An 18,999-nucleotide genomic window follows, 5' to 3' on the forward strand; every position below is an offset into this window, starting at 1 on the left:
CAGCTTAGTGCGGCACAGTGGCTTTTCTTTACAGCCCAGGGTCGGACAAAGTCCACTCTGAGCTATGCAGCAGCAGAACATGGTGCTGTTGTGCAGCAGACTGTTACATGAGAACAGCATGATGTAATGTGTCAGTGTGAGACATGCAGGGAGAGCCGGGCTTTACCAACCTTCAGGGAGTTTTTAATCAAAAATGTACACATGCTGGAGATCCTGTTATTTTTTAGACCAAATATATGTAACAGTTACTACTTACACGTGAGTAGAAGAAGGTTTGAGGTGTCCCACCCTGAAATTTTATGCCTGGCAGTATGGAGAACATGGAGAGGAGCCACTGCTTCTTCATGTTGAAGAGATCCAGCTGTGAGGAGACAAGGGGGCGCACCCAGAACACACCAGAGAGCTTACATTTAGGGCTTTTACAATGGTATTGTCCAGCATAAACATGCCAAGCTGTGCCAAGTCGCACCCAAGATGGACCATCAGAGTTGCGCCAAAGCATGTCTGACCGTCTCTAAATGGGTTACATTGATGTCAGATGGGCTTCATCATCAATCGATGAAGATTCAGAAACACGTTTTAGATTATTTTAATGGCCTGAGTGACAGGAAAGGGAGGAGAGACTGGGGATGACAGGGCCTTGCGTTGGGATTGAATCTGGGCCTCTGTGGTACCACTACAGAGCTGGGGTGCTCGGTCAGTGACATGTTTAAGATCCACTTTGTCGTTCCGTATCTGTTTTTCAAACAATAAGAGATGCAACAAGATGCCAGGCACATCATAACAATTTTAAATATATAATTATAATAATCAAAAAAAGGTTCCTGAACATTTTTTTTTCTTTTTCGAACATTCAGTAATAATTTCCTCTCTTTCTCTTTTTTAAAAATCTCTTTCATGTCTTCTTTTCCCAGTTTCTTTTTGCCACTGTTTTGAAAGAATCTGAACCAAAGTTCTCAGGTTTCAAAGGTTTTAATGCTTGTGAAAGGCGTCTGAACGCACCACAAGAATACTGATTTCAGTTCCAGTTTTAAAGGGTTAAAATCCATCTACAGCTTTGCTGCAAGCAAACACATACAAAGCTTTAGGATGTTTTGACACAGTGAAACCTGATTATGATAATACCAGGGCTGGGTATTGTTAGAAAAAAAATATGATACCAATACGAGTGTCCCTAAGGTGATGCTGATACCAATAGAGTTCTTCTTTTGATACCTTTTTTTTCTTTGCTTCATTCAGTACCCATCATGTGAATGCAACAACTTATTGGGGCACCCACTAGCTCACCTAGTAGAGCAGGTACCCCATGTATCAAGGCCTTGTCCTTGCCACAGCAGCCACGGGCTCAATCCCAACCCACAGCCCTTTGCTGCATGCCATCCCCACCCTGTCTCCCCCTTTAAGGCTATATTTATCCTATCAAATAAAGGCAAAAAAGCCCCATATAATATCTAAAAAACAATAAGAAAGTGTTCAAATTATTAAAATATTTATTAAATAACTGTACAAACAACTCTGTAAATACACCGCGCTCAACTTCACCACACTACAGTCTATAAGGGTCGCAGCTGCTGCAGTAGAGGGCCAATCGCACATTGCATTAAATCGAAGAACACTTGCAATGATTGGTTGTGAGCAAAACCATAACAATTGTAATTTCTTTCTAGACCTGGGTACAAAAAGGGCCGAATGCAGGTATCATTTGAATGGAACCGAAGTCGTCGAAATCCAGCACTTGGGCAGCGACTTGCAGCGTCAGAAACCAACGCAAAAAGGCGTCCTTTAAAGTCGGCATGATACGCTGCCAGTTGCTGTTACAGTTTAACAGCACCTGGCAGTGTCAGGGGGAAATGCAGTGGGACAAGGACAAGTTAAGGCGACGAAAGTCCAACTGGAGCAGGCGGGAGGGGTGGTGGATGGGTCCAACAAACACAGACTTTCACCCGAGAGAGCCGTGTTCGCGTCCTGTGAGATTCTAAGCAAAACCCTGTTCTTTTTCCTAAACCTAACCATGTGTGTTTGTTGTCCCAGAGCATCAACAACCAATGCACCCAGGGTACCTTTCACGTCGCATGTCGGTGTGGAAAGTCCATGACCAAACGTCAGTATGTGACGAGGTCGGAGTGAGAATGTGTCCATACTTAAAGGCATCAAGTACCAAAAGCCAGCCCTATGAGATACACTAATAAACTGTGCTAACAACCTTAGCATGGGCCGAGACCTGTGCTCTTTAGCGCTCTTACGCTCCAACTACACGAAATATAACGTTATTTCTTTCCCACTTTACATTGTAACATTGACATTAATATAAATGTCAACTGTCTTTCAGTCATAGCAGATTCACTGCTGTGGTCTGAGCCTCATGTAATGCAGCAGTTGGTCTGAAACTCGCAGGCCGCCTGAGTCTGACTGTACCTGTGAAGTGTGTGTGACTTAGAGGAGGATGAGTCTGCTGCCAGTCTGCTTTCAGCCCTTTTGTCTTATCTCTGTGGGTTTGTTTGTGTTTGAGCTGGCAGGAGTGTGTGAGTTGTTGTGGTGTGCAGCAATGTCCATTCTTTGTTTGTGTGTGTGTGTGTGTGTGTGTGTGTGTGTGTGTGTGTGTGAGAGTGTGTGTGTATTTATTGACCTGGGTGTGTATTAGTGAGGCCACGCCCCTCCTGTTAACGCTGACATCCATAAAAGGAAATCTTTAAGTTTGTCACATGACAACAATCTGAGGAATGCAAGACGGGTCACATGGGACGCCGTCTCAAGGAAATCAGCTTCACCCCCTGAGGACTGTGAAATTATATGTGTGTGTGTGTGTGTGTGTGTGTTTGTCTCATTAGGCTCCCATTTACAAGCACCTCCATTACCTGCATGCATGCATCAATTTGTCAGCACTGAACTGACAATCTGTGGCTTTTTGTTGTGTGCATGTGCCCTCCTGTGACTCTGGGCGTGTGTGTGTGTGTGTGTGTGTGTGTGATTTCAGGGGAATTCACAGCTCGAGTCGATTTCACTTCTCTCTCAGTTGTGTTTCAGTAACTGGAAACTGCAGAGGAGGACGTTCCAGTTTCCTTCTCAGACAGAAGAAGAAGTGTGTGTGTTTGTGTGTGTGTTTGTGTGTGTGTACTCCATGTGTGGCCTTGTAAACCAGTGAGTCACTAATGTACAAAGGTTGGTGGGTTCAAACTGGTCAATTCTCCATAAGGATCAAATCAGAGATGTGTCTTTGAATGACACACATGAAACAACAAAATAAAAGCCCCCACTCCCTGTTGTACTTCCTCAAAGCCTTGTGTAGGACGAAGCATTAAATAATACTTCTTTTGTGCGTGTCTGTGTTCATGCATGTGTAATGAAAGAAGAAGAAATGAAAATCAGCACTCACACCACTTCCTAAAGCTGAGGCTGCAGTGTGGGCTGCTGCTGCTGCTCGGTGCTGCCTCCTACAGCTGCCGACCATCTACTGAAACCACCAGGCTGTCACTTTTTTTTACACAGAGGGGGACTTCCTCTTAATTCACTACAGGGCACCATATAAGGTTACAGTCTGCAGGTAAAGACACAGACAGCACCACAGTACGAGCTCAGACGGTGGCACTGATAGAGTACAGGAAGCCATATCTGGGCTGTTTGTCTCTTTCTATCTGCTGCACTGTCTGTGAGCATGTTAGTCATGAGGACAGGAAATTTTGGGCAACAGCCTGGTGAGGCTGTTTAGCTGTCATCAGCACAGCATATCTGTTTTTTCCAAACTGGAGCAACAGCATAAGAGAGTTCCTGTTTTAGGGTTATTTAAATATTCCTGAGTTGAGGATTTTCATTTTAATGCTGCATAATTTTTTAACCCTGCTCGCTGTCACTTATCTGTTTCTGCCTCATTAAACCTCAAAAATATATTCTGTCACGAACGCTGCTGTCACCTCCCGTCTTCTCAACTGATGTGTCGCTTTTAGCTGCATTTAATCTCAAGGTTTCATGGCTTAACACTTTAACAAGACTCCACAGCCACGCCTTAATCTGTGAGGCAAAGTGAAAGTGCTAATAAGTCAAAGTACTTCTATCCCACTGGTAAAAATACTTCACTACAAGTAAAAGTACTGCATTTAAAACCTCGCCAAAGCAAATATATGCAAGTATTATCAGCAAAATGTACTTAAAATAAGGAAAGTAAAGGATTTATTGTGCAGTGAAATGTTCCCTGTAAGTGTTTTTAAATTATATATGATGTTGTTGGATTAATGCTGCTGCATTCATGTGTATGTTGTATTTTACTGCTGTAGTTTTTATGCCACATTCAGAGTGTAACCGGGTGGTTATTTACAGTGTATATATTGCATTTCTTTACTGTGTCCCTCAGTCTGTTTATGTTGCAGCAGGCATGGCGATCGCGGCAGGTGTGTGTCACGCCCCTTACCGGCACCTGTAGTGCAGCCGCGTTATTGGCTGCTAATGCGCACCTGTTCATATACCCCCCGCTGTCGTTTAGTCACCCTCTCTCCCCTGCTGAAGCAAGTGCTGGCTGCCGTGCAGCTCCGCCGAGCCGTGGTTTCCCGGCGTAGTATGTGCCGTGTGTTCGTTCTCCAGGTTGGCGTGTTGAGCCGAGGTGTGTGTGTGTGTCCCCTTCCAGTTAGCCGCCGCTGCCGCCGTTAGCTTCCAACAGCTAGATTATTGATTTGTGCAGGCTACAGCTGACCACGCAGTTTGCCAACAGACATTTTGGCGTTGTCGGCAGTCTGTGGCAATACCAGTTGAACTGCGAGAGGCAGATCTGGAGAATTAGCACCAACAACGCCACCTTAGGACTTGCACCTAAAGAATCTACTTTTCACTTTAATTTCTCAGAGAGTTTCCCAAAAATCACCCATACACAGGTAAGTTACACAAATGAATACAGGCATGATATAAGAAGTTTAACAAGTTTTATTATTCACAATAAAATAATTTCTTTATTAAGTTATTTCTCTTTTTAAAAAAACAGTTATATAGTTCTTTTTATTTCCAAAGGGTACAATATTAATCTGTACCAGTGACTCAAACGTTAAGTTAGAAAGAGAGAGTCAACACTTTAGCTGTTTTTGAGGTCAACTGCGCAAATAAACAAAAAGAAAGAAAAGAAACCAACCAAAATATCTATATACAAAACAACTGCAAACTCAAATCAAAACGAAAGAAAAACAAAAATAAACATGCTACATGCATAAATTTAGCAGGTCCTCAATGCTGTGTTAACTGCCCACCCCCCACTATGGAGTCACGGTCTACGGTCAGTCTTGAACTACAATACACTACTTTAAAAAAAGGGCGTCTAAACGATGAAGGCAGAGCGGCTGTCTAAGTGAGCCAGGCAAAACAAAAAGAAAACAAACTATGGAGGTAAGAGGCAAGGCAGGGCAAAACAGCAGCCTAACGCCAGGCAAACTGCGTGGTCAGTTGTAGCCTGCACAAATCAATAATCTAATCTAATGAAGGATTCATTTGTTGCATCCTCCAAATTCTGGGAAAGAAGGCAGCATTTGAAGGAGCCTTTGAAATGGGACAGCCTTGGTCGCACCAATGCAACCGGTCCTCACATGCAGTCCTCGAAGGCTGCAGCCCCTGAATTAAGACACAGCTGTATTGGAATAATGGCATCCAGAGACACCAAAGAATGAAGAAGAGAATGAAGTCACGCTACCTCTGTTTGCGTTGTAATCCGAGTTTCTCTGACGTTTGTTGTAATAAGCTGATTCATAGTGTATACTGCTAGCTAGCTCATCACTGCCACTTTGCACTGCACTTATGCAGCAAAACATTCTCACTCCGACCTCGTCACATATTGACGTTTAGGTCATGGACTTTCCACGTCCACATACGACCTGCAAGGTACCCTGGGTGTGTTGGTTGTTGACTCTCTGGGACGCCGTGTCAAGTTCTGCCTGTTACATGCATTGTCTCCTTTCAAGATACACTTCTCTTTTCACAGGAAATTTAATGTTTACATACAGTCTCTTTCAAAATAAAGGCACTACGACAGTACAACACCGTGAATTGACGTTTTTTTCCTTCAACAACAAAGACATGGCTAGGTTTAGGAAAAAGAACAGGGTTTGGCGTTAGAATCTTACAAGATGCAAACACCACTCTCTTGGGTGAAAGTCCATGTTGTTGGACCCATCGACCACACCTGCCGCCCGCCTCAGTCAGACTTTCGCTACCATAACTTTCATTCTTGTCCCATTGCGTTTTAACCTGACGCTGCCGAGCATCGTTAAACTACAATGGCAACTGGCCACTTATCATGCCAACGTGAATGGATGGCTTTTTCGTCAGTGTCTGACGGCAGAAGTCACTGACCAACCACCAGTATTTGACAACTTCTGAGTGAGACCAGGTTGCTTCATCAAGCAGCAGCTCTGGAGACAGACCTTCAGTCAGCGGCTGGTGGCCAGCAGCAGCATCAGGTCTAACCTGCGTAATGGCAGCAACAGAAAGTTTGCTGATCCAGCAGGGAGTCAGGGCTATCCAGAGCTGACGGTGGGTCAGTCTCTGGAGCTGCTGTCTACTGTCCTCCCAGTGAGGTGAAGTGTATCGGCAGGGAGTGAGGTGGAGGACACACTGTGACCTGAGGCTCTAGCTAACGTTAGCTACATAAATGTGAAGCTGCAGTAGTCAACCTTTAGCTCCTGTTAGCAGAAGGCTAAACTATTAGCAACACTTTCTCTCCATCTCTGAAAGTCTTCTCTGGTATTAACACGTTTTATTTAGTTTATTGTCAGTGTCTATTTTAAACTCTCTGTATGATCAGTCTGTCTTTGTCTTGAGTTGCTCTGCACCTTAACTTTCATCCTCGTCCAGGTGATGCCGATGTTAAAGGATGGCTTTTTTCGTTGGTTTCTGATGCCACACATCAGTGTCCAAGTGCGGGATTTCGACGACTTCGACTGCAATCAGATAAAACAAAAAGTATAAAGAGTTTTCTTTAGTCAGTGTGACAACATTTTTAAGTGTCATATTTTCATTATTAAGCTGACATGTAGCTGCTTCTCATCTTAATTACTCAGAATATAAAGTGACTAAAAATAGCAACCATATTTTCAGTTTCTGAAACCAAAAACTGAACCAGTTTAAAAAGTTAGTGTTGAGCCCGAGACAGGAAGTAGCCATGAAACTAAACCCAGTTTTATTCTCCTGCTGAACTCTGTCCCTGTATTGTCTGAGGAATGTGCTGCCGTCCGACACTGTACCACAGGAAATTAATAAACAGATTCTAATTCAGGCGTTTGTCATTCCTGGCACTCTGTTTATCAGTGCGTGACCTCCACTGACTCAACTCCACCTCCTCACCTCCACCCCCAGGCTTTTAGAGAAAGATAAAAAGAGACGCGGAGAAGAAGAAAGGACGGAGAATAAACTGAAAAATGAGGTGGAGCTGAGAAACAGAAAGGGAAGAGTTAGAAGAGGGCAGACAGGGATATAAGATGGATTCATTCCTGATCCTTCTCTGACTCAGGCTTTGCTCTTTCCCATCAACATCCTAACCCCTCCTCCTCCTCCTACTCCCATTAACAGCCCAGAGCCCTCACCCCTCCTGCCTCCACCAGCCTGACACATCCCAGAGGAAACAAGAGGTGATGTAATGGTCGACAGTCCTCGGCTAGATTCTCCTCTTTTGTCTTTCTTTACTCTTTCCGTGTCATCTCCAAGACTTCGGTATATTTCTTAATTAACTCCACCATCTGTGTGTGTGCAGGTTAACAAACCTGGTTGGCAGTGTGTCCAAATAAAACACCCCTCCCTCCCTACTCCCTCCTTCTCTCCCTCCCTCCCTCCCTCTAGACCTTCTCCTCTCCCTCTGCATTGTTACACTGACCGCAAGATTTTCTCAAAGCTGCGGCCTAGTTGCACTCCCATTTCTCTCTCAGCTCAAGGTATGTTTCACAGAGGATACATACGAGAAAAGACAAGAAAAGTTTGTGTCTGTGCATGTTGCAGCTAACAATGTGGGATTCCCTGAGCATTGGGATTGAGTCAGACCCCAAAATGTAGGTCAAGAGGCACCGCGTTTTCCTCCCCGTGCTGTTGCATAACCACGCACACATACACATACTGTACATGCACAACCGAGACACACTACATTAGCTGATGTGCTGGGAAGACGTCCAGTGTAAGCAACTGTAAAAGCTCTTCATGAAACCCTCAGCTGCAGCTACTCCCTCAAGTGCCATGGCTCTGCACGTTGATATGAAAATGTTCAGTGTGTTTAGGCGTGTGTGTGTGTGTGTCCAGATTAGGTGTTTGCAGGTTGATAGCTCGCTGCGTGGTCATTGGCTGAGGGCTGCAGGTAATCACCTGGACTGGATTGCCTTATAAGGAGACAGTGGTCACAGACCTGCTGTAAATCCCTCGTTGAAGATCACTCCTTCTTTCTTTCTTTTATTTCTCTACTTTATTCTCTTTACTTTACTTTGTGATCCAGTTGCAGCCCTCCTTTTCCTCGCCGCTGTTTTACTCAGTTGTCTTTGTTGCAGAAAGCTTATAGGACAATAGAAGAATGAGAGGTGGGGGACAGCGAGAAGGGGAGTTACACCTTTCTTGGCTCATCTGATTGTAAGCTGATAACCTGGAACATACTAGCAAGCTGTTACATAAGGGATAGGAGACAGCCTCAGGGACTCTATGTGTGTGTGTGTGTGTGTGTGTGTGTGTGTGTTTAAGTGTGTGTGACACAGTAAGCAGCAGTCCAACTCCTGTCTGTTTTCCACCCGTTTCTTTGGTAACGCACAGATTAGTCACACTGCCATTTTTTTTTAATGTAAAAGGAATTTGCTTGTGTCTGTGGTTTGTGTGTGTGTGTGTGTGTGTGTGTGTGTGTGTGTGTGTGTGTGTCAGGAGGCCACGATGTTGTCGAGAGGAAATGGAATATGTTGAGTGAGTGTGTTTAGTCCTGGCTTTAATTCTTCTCTCTTACACTGACCTAATTTCACAATATATCACCACAGATATCACGCTGTGGATGGTGTCATGAACTGGCTCGCGGTTCAGACAAAAGGAGGTAGGGCAGACAGAAGGGTGGAGGTCAGAGAGGAAACATTTGTTAAATAATGTTAATGAGGCAACACAAATTAATGCGATGTGAACAGACACATCCATCTGAGCAGGCAGTGGTGCACCACCAGGCAAATGTCTGGGGCCACCCATATTGGGCACATTTTGCAGTGACAACTAAACCAGTCCCTCAGGATTTCATGGGCTGTTTTTGGGATTGTTGCGGCCTGATTTTATGTCAGCTTTTCAAAAAAATTGCACTGCATGTTGTGATGTTTATAGGCATTTTTTGTGGGGGCAAGCGACAATTACAAAAACAATTGCGATGCTGTCTCAGATTCGGAGCCTATTATTATGAGCAGTGTTCCCCACAGAATTAGAATCTGTCTGAGATGTTGTTGGCGGGGGGACGATCAGCTGTCGCTACAGTTTGAAGCACCACTATAGACCCTTTCAGGGCTGACATCACAATGATGTCATTTCATTAGCTGGAGGCAAGACATGACTCGCCATCACAGGGCTGTAGTCTACATCGGAGGCCTAAAATGTGGTCTTGTGGTGTTATTGGGAGCCAGATTAGAAGGAGTCATGGCTCAAAACTCAAAATTTTATCACATACCAGCCACCACTGCCCCTCAACAAATACAAAGGCAACTATGGTTAAATGCTATGGATATGTCACAGGTGCAGAAAAAGACTTCGTCAAAGGATACACCTGTGCAACCTTGTTTTTAGCTCCTCTGGCAAAACCTCCTCTCTCCTGGAGATGCAGAGGGTGCTCTTCATTCTGCACCTCTGATGCCTCTGATTTGCAGAAAGAAGCCTAAATTAAACTTTATGCCAAAAAGGAGCGGATGTTCTATCTCAAACGACACATACCATAAGACCTGAGGAAGCCATGCGAGTGAGGAAAACAAGGAGACACGTTAGTGCTCTAAAAAGCACCCACACAGGAGGGGTCATCCCAGTTGTTTTCTCCAGCTGATAAACATGATAGACCATTGAATGTCCCGCTGAGTTATTCCCCAAAAAATCCTGTAAATTTCTGTGTCATTTTAGAAGTAAAACAAAAAATAGTTTAATGGGGAATTATGTTATTTGCATTGAATATTAAAAGTAAAACCTGCACAGTGGAAACCACCCAGTGAACCACCCTCCAACCCCCCGTCTACAGTTTCACTCTGACTCTGTTTGTATCTTCTGTTTATCAGCTGTTGTCAATACCAGACAAAAACTGTGAAGGTTGTTTCCATTGGAACATCATATTATACTGTTAGGGTGTTTTGTTGAGCTCAACAATGGATTAAAGATTAAAATATGTTTGTCTGCGCTGCACTCATGATGACTCATACAACACAGGAAAGTTAGTAATTCTTCAGTGACCTGATGGGAACCCTGATGACTTCTCTTTCGCTCTCACTTACAGTCATTGTGCACATACGTCGACACAAAATTATTGTTTTCATAGTAAATTTGAAAAATAGTATCTGCCTGCCTGCAAACGACACGTCGCTGTCAATATTTAGAACAAGAGCATTTGTCCTTTCCTGATAAAAACATCAAAGTAGCAGAGGACTTTTATTTTGACGAAGTTAGACATTTACGCCATAAAACTGATGCAGACTAGGCACAGACTGGTGCATTAAATTCACCAGGATGCAAGAAATTAAGCGTATCATGCTCCAAACTTTTCGAAAGAGGACCCCCAACCTTCTATTTTATGTGTCTCCCCCAGTGTTGAATTGAAACCTACACCCTTGAATCCAGATGCCTGTGCTACGAAGCATGATTTAGAGATAGCGAGGTAACTTCAGGGTTACCTTGGGGTTTTCAGTATCATGAAGCTGCTTCTCTTTTTCCAGAGCAGGTTAACTTCAGGGTATGGGATGACTGCCTGTCAATGCCCCAACCTCTGACCAATCAGATCACTGAAGAAAAGAGTATCCATGAACAAAAGTCCAGAGTGACGGGTCAAAAAGAGGAGCCTATATGCTGTTATAGGTCCGTAGAATCATTTCAGTGTTCCAGGGCTCTATTTCCACTGGTTTTAACAAACACAGAGATCGTTTACGCTCTAAACACATGATTTCAGCAGCAGAAACAGTCTGGTGTTAGTGTTTTATGTGACATATTCATCATCATCCTCAAAGCTAACATCATGTAGGTCTATAGGCCAGTGATGCCGTCACTGTTTCATCTCATATGAATCAGCCTCCTTCATTCATGGCTCTGATGATGTCGCTCATAATTAACACCCCCGCCTCTTTTACATGAACACGCTTGTGGCTGGATAGGAAAACCCAGAGTTGACTAAACTAGTTCATAACCAGCTAGATATCAGTTCCTGAACACAACAGGGCACATGTGCAATGAGAAAAATAGGGGACATTTTCATGGATGTCTTGTCTCTCAGTGTTCAGAAATCTTTAAAGTATCGCCAGGTCTGCACCAAAAATGACTTTTCTTTCCATGAAATGTGTCACAAGAAACGAGTCCTGACAACAAAACAGAAAAATAAACAGGACTGAAACTTAACTTCCTGTGTGGATGTCAGATTTTTCTTTTTATTACAGATCATAATACTCTTGAAAATGTCGACATTTTTTTTCTTTACCAAACACTGAATTTTAAGATAACATGAGACATGATTGAACCCCTGCACAAAAATGACATCAACAGTTCAAACAGTTTAAACACATACTATTGACTGTATTGATTGGAAATACAGGGCAGCAGTATGCATTACTAACATGTGGATTAAGTTGCATGTTTTCTTACAAAGGAGAAAGTATGATAAGCTAGGTTAACTCCACAAGTGTACCTCTAATATCATACACATATCACATCTCTGGGCTCTGGTTCAGAAAGGAGAGTTGAGGTTAATTCAGTCTTAATCAGATCTAACACGTGCAGTTCTGTCCTTCAGCAGGAAGGGGCAGACCTGAGGTACAGTCTGATTCACATGTAGAAAACTGTATGTAACTTTCAAGTTTTGTCAATTTTGCTAAAATAGATTGGCTCATTTTAACTGTAGGAAGACGTAAACAAAATATTTAAACTTTTCTTAAACTGGCCGACCAGTACACAGAGAATCAGAGGTTGTTGCATCATTCAGGAAATGTAGATTAACTAGAGTGGAAAAGAATGCACTCTAAGAAATGAGTCATGGTGTCAGTAGATAATGCTTCAAATAAAGAAGTTTTGAGCATGAAAAATTATGTTTCATTAATGTGTTTTATTCAGTTGGCAACTTATTTTAAGACGTTTTAAAGACATATTTAAACAGGATAGAATTAAAATAAATAAGTTAGAATATCTTAAATATAACAGTTTGATCTCTAAATATCAACACAACTTTTAGATAGATATTAACTTAGTTTTTCAAGGTCAAAGCGAACCCTGTTGGCTGTACTGAACTAAGTTTGTTTGACTAAAAAAGAATTTTTTAAAGTTGAACCAGTGGACTATTTGTTCAGAGTGTGTCATTTTTTCACATTTTAAGCTGTTTAAGCTGCTGTCTGTCATATTTCATTACGTCATCACCCTAAAAAAAACAAAAAAACCCCCCAAATGTTGATCAAAATCCTTAATTTGAATGAAGTGATTCATCACATTAAATGAGTTATTGTTTTCTTTTATTAAATCCATTTTGTTTGATCAATAAATGTAATTCAAGGTGCTGTTAGACCTCCCAATTAATACATGCGCATTCTTCTCTTTGTGTGAAGCAAGCCAGAGAGCAAACAATTTTTTGACTGTAGTGAAAATGTTGTTTTTGAAAGGCTAAATGCCCCAAAAATGTATTGAAGCAGAACATATTGTTAGATAAAAACATGCTGTGAATTTTAGAAATGCATATCTTTATCTTTTTTTCCAATCAAGCTTGACTTTTGGACTTTACAACTTATGTTATCGGAAATATTTGGATCACACGAGTCAGAAACAGCCAACACTTGAATCTAAATCTACTACAAAGAGTTTAGTAGTAGTAATATTGGTGTAGCCTAATCTTCAGTGACAACTTTGCAGAAATGCTGGGTTTAAACAGAATGAACAGACATGCAAAAAAAAAGCTGTGCAGCATTTGAATGTTGACACAGAATTGAAATATCAACACTATGAATAAGGCTTCAGACTGTTCGATACAGCCCGACAAAACAATGACAAATTCCTCTGAATACTCAGGTGATGAAGCTTTAGAGGTAAATGATCTCTCTCAGCACAGTTGCCACGCACATGTCATACGTACCATATCAGCACTTCTATCCAGTGGGGATCATACCCCCCAAAACCTGGTATTTTAAGCCAAAACATGAGCTTTTCCAAACTGTAAGCAAATGGTTTTTGTGCCTAAAACTAACCACACATGAAACATAAAATGTAATTTTATCCGCGACATAATGTTGTACAAATGTAACATATCCATGGTTTGCAGCGACGTACAATCTGACTTTTTCGACGCGACTGGGTCGTCTCTCGTTCATCACTACAAGTTATTATAAAGGAAAATTTTTCAGATTAAAAATGTAGGTAAACTCAAAGGAAAAAAATAAGTTGCATTTCAGTCTTTCATGAGGAAAATTTGCCCAGTCTCTGCCTGTACACTGGGCTCAAACCAGTTTACCCCCTGGTTTGGCCCTCAAGGGCGACTGGTCAGTGTGTTTAAGACGGCCATCTGCACCAGATGTTAATGATCCCACTGTGTGAGTGTGTGTGTGTGTGTATGTGTGTCAGCAGATGGTGTGTGTCTGTCACACACATGCTGTCCTTCATTATCAGCTCTCAATCATAAATTATTCACAGCAGGAGACTGAAACCAGTGACCAAAAAAAAAGAAACCCACAAAACAAATTTACTGTAAAATCAGACATATTGGTGACATTTTGCCCTGAAAACTTCAAAATCACAAAATTATTTTCAACTGACCAAACTTGGCCACTCATAGTGTGTGTGTGTGTGTGTGTGTGTGTGCTCATGCTTGTTAATAAAAACTGTGTGTTTTTATGTGTGTGTACTGTACGAGTGTGTGTAAAATGGAAAAGAACCAGAGTAGCTAAATCTTTCAGGGGGTCTTTGTAATAAGAGGCCAGCAGAGAACAGCTGGTGTGTGTGTGTGTGTGTGTGTGTGTGTGTGTGTGTGTGTGTGTGTGTGTGTCCAAAGAGGCTCTGTAAGGGGGCCTCCAACCCTTTGTTGCAAGAGGGCATATCATTAGCATCTAAAACTCCTTATTGCCCATAAAGAGAAAGAGAGATGAAAAGCTGACAAGAGAGGACGGGAGCACCACAGAAGAAGAGAGAGGAAGAGGAGGAGGAGGGTAGGGGGGTAGAGAGCAAAAGAGGGTGAGGTAGAGTGAGAGAAAGAGGGGGAGAGGACAAGGAAGAAGGAAGAAGGGGGCTCAGGGGATACAACAGGAAAGTGGTGGCAATGACCAGCAACACCTGCCAGTTCAACATGTACCCTCTATGTGTGTGTGCGTGTGTGTGTGTCCATCCATTGTGGATACACACGTGTTACTCTCAGCAGTGTGGGTGTGTGACAATGAAATGGATTCATCAGTAGGCGGATGTTCAGGCTGCTGTAGTTCCCATCTGCAGCCAGTGGGTGGAGCAACAGAGCTCCTTTAGACTCCATGAGGCAGCAGGACTGTAACTAATTCAACATACTGGGTTAGATCAAACTTTACTGATCTCCAGGGACAGAATAAGAACTATTAATATGAATACAATTAAAACAAGAGATAAAAGAAATCAGGAGGACGACATTAAAGAGCTGTTTACAGTGTGTACATTAAGATAAATGAGACAATATGATGTGTTTTATGCAGATATTTGTGTGAACATCATCCAGTTGTGCAGCTCTAACAGCCATGATATGAGAACTATAATCATTGATATATTTTGTAAGTATAAATAACAATAAAAATGATTAATTTTGTAATAATTATTTATGTAATAATTATGTAATCATGATTAATGTTTTATATTTGTGTACACATATATTTCATTTCTATACGTATTTGTGTGTCTTTCTTTTAATTTGTACAGCTCTTTAGTCAACTGCGGTTGTTTTTACATGTGCTACATAAATAAACGTGCTTTGAATTTGATTTGTTACATCAAAAACTATGTCGAGTGACAACTTTGTCACAAGACGTACACCAGTAACTATGTAATATGGTTAAAAATAGTCAAAGTTGACTTTTGGTTTCACATAGGACACAAACAGCAGTCCTCTGGTAAAAGTTTGGTGTGTGTTTGACCAGTACATTCTCACTCCGACCCCGTCACTAGGGTTGCGTACCGAAACTCGGTACTTTTTGTACTTGGTACCGATTCACGTCGGTGCTACTGAGTACTGATTCACTTAAAATGAATCGGTGTCAAATTTCAGTACCTGAGGTGGAGGCGGAGCGAGAGCGCATGACTTGCACCTCAGACTCAGCAACAATGGCGACAAAAAAAATGTGCAGACAAAAGTTAACGTGCAGCACTGTTCCTAAATGTTCTCAATAAAATGTTGAAACCGAGAAGTTTAGACTTAAAAAAGTACTGAAATAAGGTACCATTTGGTACCGGTCCCGAATTCCAGATACCGGTTCCGGTATCGTATCGGTTCAGTAATGAACGGTACCCAACCCGACCCGTCACGTATCAACATTTGGTCATAGACTTTCCATGCAGACTTATGATGTCCTTTGGTTCAGGGTGTGTTGGTTGTTGACGTTCTGGGACGCCGTGTCAACTTCAGCCTGTTACATGTATTGTCTCTTTTGAAAATACACTTCTGTTTTCACAGGAAATTCACCGTTTACATACAGTCTCTTTCAAAATAAACGCACTACGTCGGTACAGCACCATGAACTGATGTTTTTTTCCTTCAACAACAAAAGCACGTGGTTGGATTTAGGAAAAATAACAGGGTTTGGCTTTAGAATCTCACAAGATGAAAGTCGGTGGTTGCTGGACCATTCACTTCCCCCTTGTCAGCCTTACTCAGACTTCTACCGCCTTAACTTTCATTGTTGTCCCACCACGTTTCCCCCTGACGCCGGATGCTGTTAAACAATAGACAACCGGCCACATCCGACATAAAATGACAGCATTTTTTGTTGCTGTCAGAGGCCGGAAGTCGCTAACCAAGCGACGGTTTTCGACGACTTCAGAGTGAGATCGGGTTGTTAGGCAACTACGTACCTGATAGGCTACCTCAGAGGATTATTGGTGCCCATCAGCTTGGATTGTGATGTTGAGTCATTGTATTTCTACAACCAGCTATGTTTTGTCTCCACTGAACTTTACTACTATCTACTGGATTTTAAGATGTGTGGCTTTTATTACGCCAAGGCCAAATGCTCAACCTGGCAACGTTAATAAAAGTGAAAAATAATCTGTGTATTCACCCTATGATCTCAACTGTAAACAGCCTTTTAATGTCGTCTTCCTGATTTCTTTTATCTCTTATTTTAATTGTATTCATATTAATAGTTCTTATTCTGTCCCTAGAGATCAATAAAGTTTGATCTAACCCAGTATGTTGATCTCACTACGAAGTCGTCAAAATCAGGCACTTGGGCAGTAACTTGCAGCATCAGACACAGACGAAAAAAGACATTTTTTAACATCGGCGTGATACGCGGCCGGTCGCTGTTATACTTTAACTGTGCCTGGCAGCGTTGGGGGAAACACAGCAGGACAAGAACGAAAGTTAAGAAGTAGATCTGAGTAGGGCGGTGAAAGGGGTGTTAGATGGGTCCTGTAATCATCAACTTTCAACCGGGAGAGCGGTGTTCACATCCTGTAAGATTTAAAAAACCAAACCCTGTCCTTTTTTAGACATAGTGCTTTTATTTTGAAAGAGACTGTATGTAAACGTTAAATTTCCTGTGAAAACTGAAGTGTATTTTGAAAGACGACAATACATGTGACAGGCAGAATGTCAACAACCAACACACCCAGGGTACGTTTCACGTTGTATCTGGACGTGGAAAGTCCATGACCACACGCTGATATGTGACGAGGTTGAAGTGAGAATGTGTTGTTGATTTGGATCTGCCCCAAAATGTAATGGAATCTTCCTTGGCCCGTACTGCTCCCTTTTGCCAAGTTTAATCAAAATCGTCCAGTGGCTAGCTAGTAGTAGCTGAGGGCCCAATACGTCTCGTACAGATGTTAAAGAAAGTCTAGTGCATCTGTGTCAGAAGTCGAGGGCCACTGACCAGGCTGCTGTATTTGACGCCCTGGCAGTGAGAGCAGGTTGGGTGAAAACAGAGAAGCACTGAGGAGCTAAAGAGCCAGATACTTCCCGAGGAGTTGGTGGAGACCAAAGCAGAGCTAAAAACATTTATCAGGTGACCAGACCCATGACTCTAAATTAATGTTGCTCTGTGGCAGCTCGATGTGTAACCATGCCACTCTTTGCCACATCAAATTTATAAGGTTGTACTTGAAGCTTTCTCCACCGCCCACACGTGTCCAAAGCTTTAAAATATTTATCTGTGACTAAGTCAACCCGTTTGAACACGTTTTCTACAGATCGTCACGAGTCTGTTTCTTTATTAAGATTGAGAGATGGTATAATAAAACTCTGCAGCTGCCTCAGAGATCAAAGAGGCTGCACAAGGTGATTAAAAACAAAAAGGAAGGAGGGATATTCAGGCGACTGACCACAGCAACAGTGTTCATTCATGAGGACAGGATGTGATGTCACGGGCCCTCGCTGAGAGGCAGGAAGAAGTATTTTTAGTGGCATCCTGATCAAGTTTCCCTGCAGTCAGTGCTGGAGGCGCCAATCAGCCCCCGCAATCAATTCAAATACACACACACACACGCACACACGCACACATACACACACATACACACACACAAAGCAGTGTGATGCGTTCTCGTGACCTTGAGAGGAAAGAGTGTCGTTTCATCTGCCACAGAAATCAGTGTGTCTGCTGTGGGGGGATGGGGAGCTGAACATGAGATAATGTGACAGTCGTGCACATAGCTGAAAGTCATGCTATCACACACACACACACACACACACACACACACACACACACATAATTGACACTAACGTATGAACACATAGAAACACACTCTGACACATTAACACACACCCTGCGGATTCCCACTCCAGCCAAACTGCTCTGTTTCTCTTGACTGACCTATATCTTTCTGTCGGCTACAGGCATTATTGCCGCGCACACACACACACACACACACACACACACACACACACACACACTTCATAATGTGTTAAACAGAGGGAGAAGCTATGAAGTTGCTCTGCTGATCTTGGCTCGACTGCTTCACAGTCACCATGACAATAAGGGGGGTGGAGGAGCTGGAGGCCCCCCCAAAGCACACACATGGGCAGACACACACACACACACACACACACACACACATACATGCTGCCCTTTGACCTGACCGCTGTGTGCAGAATGGAGCCGCAGGAGAGGAGGGGAGTGTGTGGTGTTCCCCAGTGGCTCCAGCCTCCAGCTCTTTGTTGGTGGAGAGGAGGCCCTTGGTAGGGCTGCAGCTGTGCGCACACACACTCTTGTGCAAACACACACACACATTCCTCAGTGATTGCAAGAGACACCAGCGCACAAAGGGTACTTACTCACACAGCCATTTCACACTTTTAACAATGTTTCACTGCACATTTGAAGAAAAGACCTCGAGTCATTTTCCTATAAAAGTTGTTCTGTGCCTGTAAGAACCCACACACACCAACATGCTAATGTGCTAATGTTCAGCAGGTATAATGTTGCCACGATCAACATCTTGGTTAAGTGTGTTGCACCATGCTAACATTTACTAACTAGCACTAGACACAAAGTACAGCTGAGGCTTAGAAATGGCTGCAGCTTCTAGCTTTAGAGCCAGAAGGAAGTGTGTATCGACTGCTAGCTCACCTAGCACCACTGAGTTAGCTAATGTTACAGCTCAGCCGAGGAGGACGTCATTAAAGTTTACATCTTGCGCTGTCCTCTG

At 42.8% G+C, this 18,999-nt stretch overlaps 1 long non-coding RNA gene across 3 annotated transcripts in view; it reads right to left on the reverse strand.

The window, feature by feature from the left end:
* Nucleotides 1–257: 257 nt before the first annotated feature.
* The window catches only part of LOC125879475 (uncharacterized), a 73,687-nt gene continuing 54,945 nt past the window's right edge, over nt 258–18,999 (reverse strand). For 2 of the 3 annotated variants that reach the window (XR_007447944.1, XR_007447946.1), the window contains exon 6: nt 6,527–6,908. This is a non-coding gene — a long non-coding RNA (uncharacterized LOC125879475). Of the gene's footprint in view, nt 362–6,526; nt 6,909–18,999 lie in introns of those variants that run through there. The other variant, XR_007447945.1, reaches the window with a different exon arrangement.

Source organism: Epinephelus fuscoguttatus, linkage group LG19, assembly GCF_011397635.1.
Source record: "Epinephelus fuscoguttatus linkage group LG19, E.fuscoguttatus.final_Chr_v1".
Classification (NCBI taxonomy): domain Eukaryota; kingdom Metazoa; phylum Chordata; class Actinopteri; order Perciformes; family Serranidae; genus Epinephelus; species Epinephelus fuscoguttatus.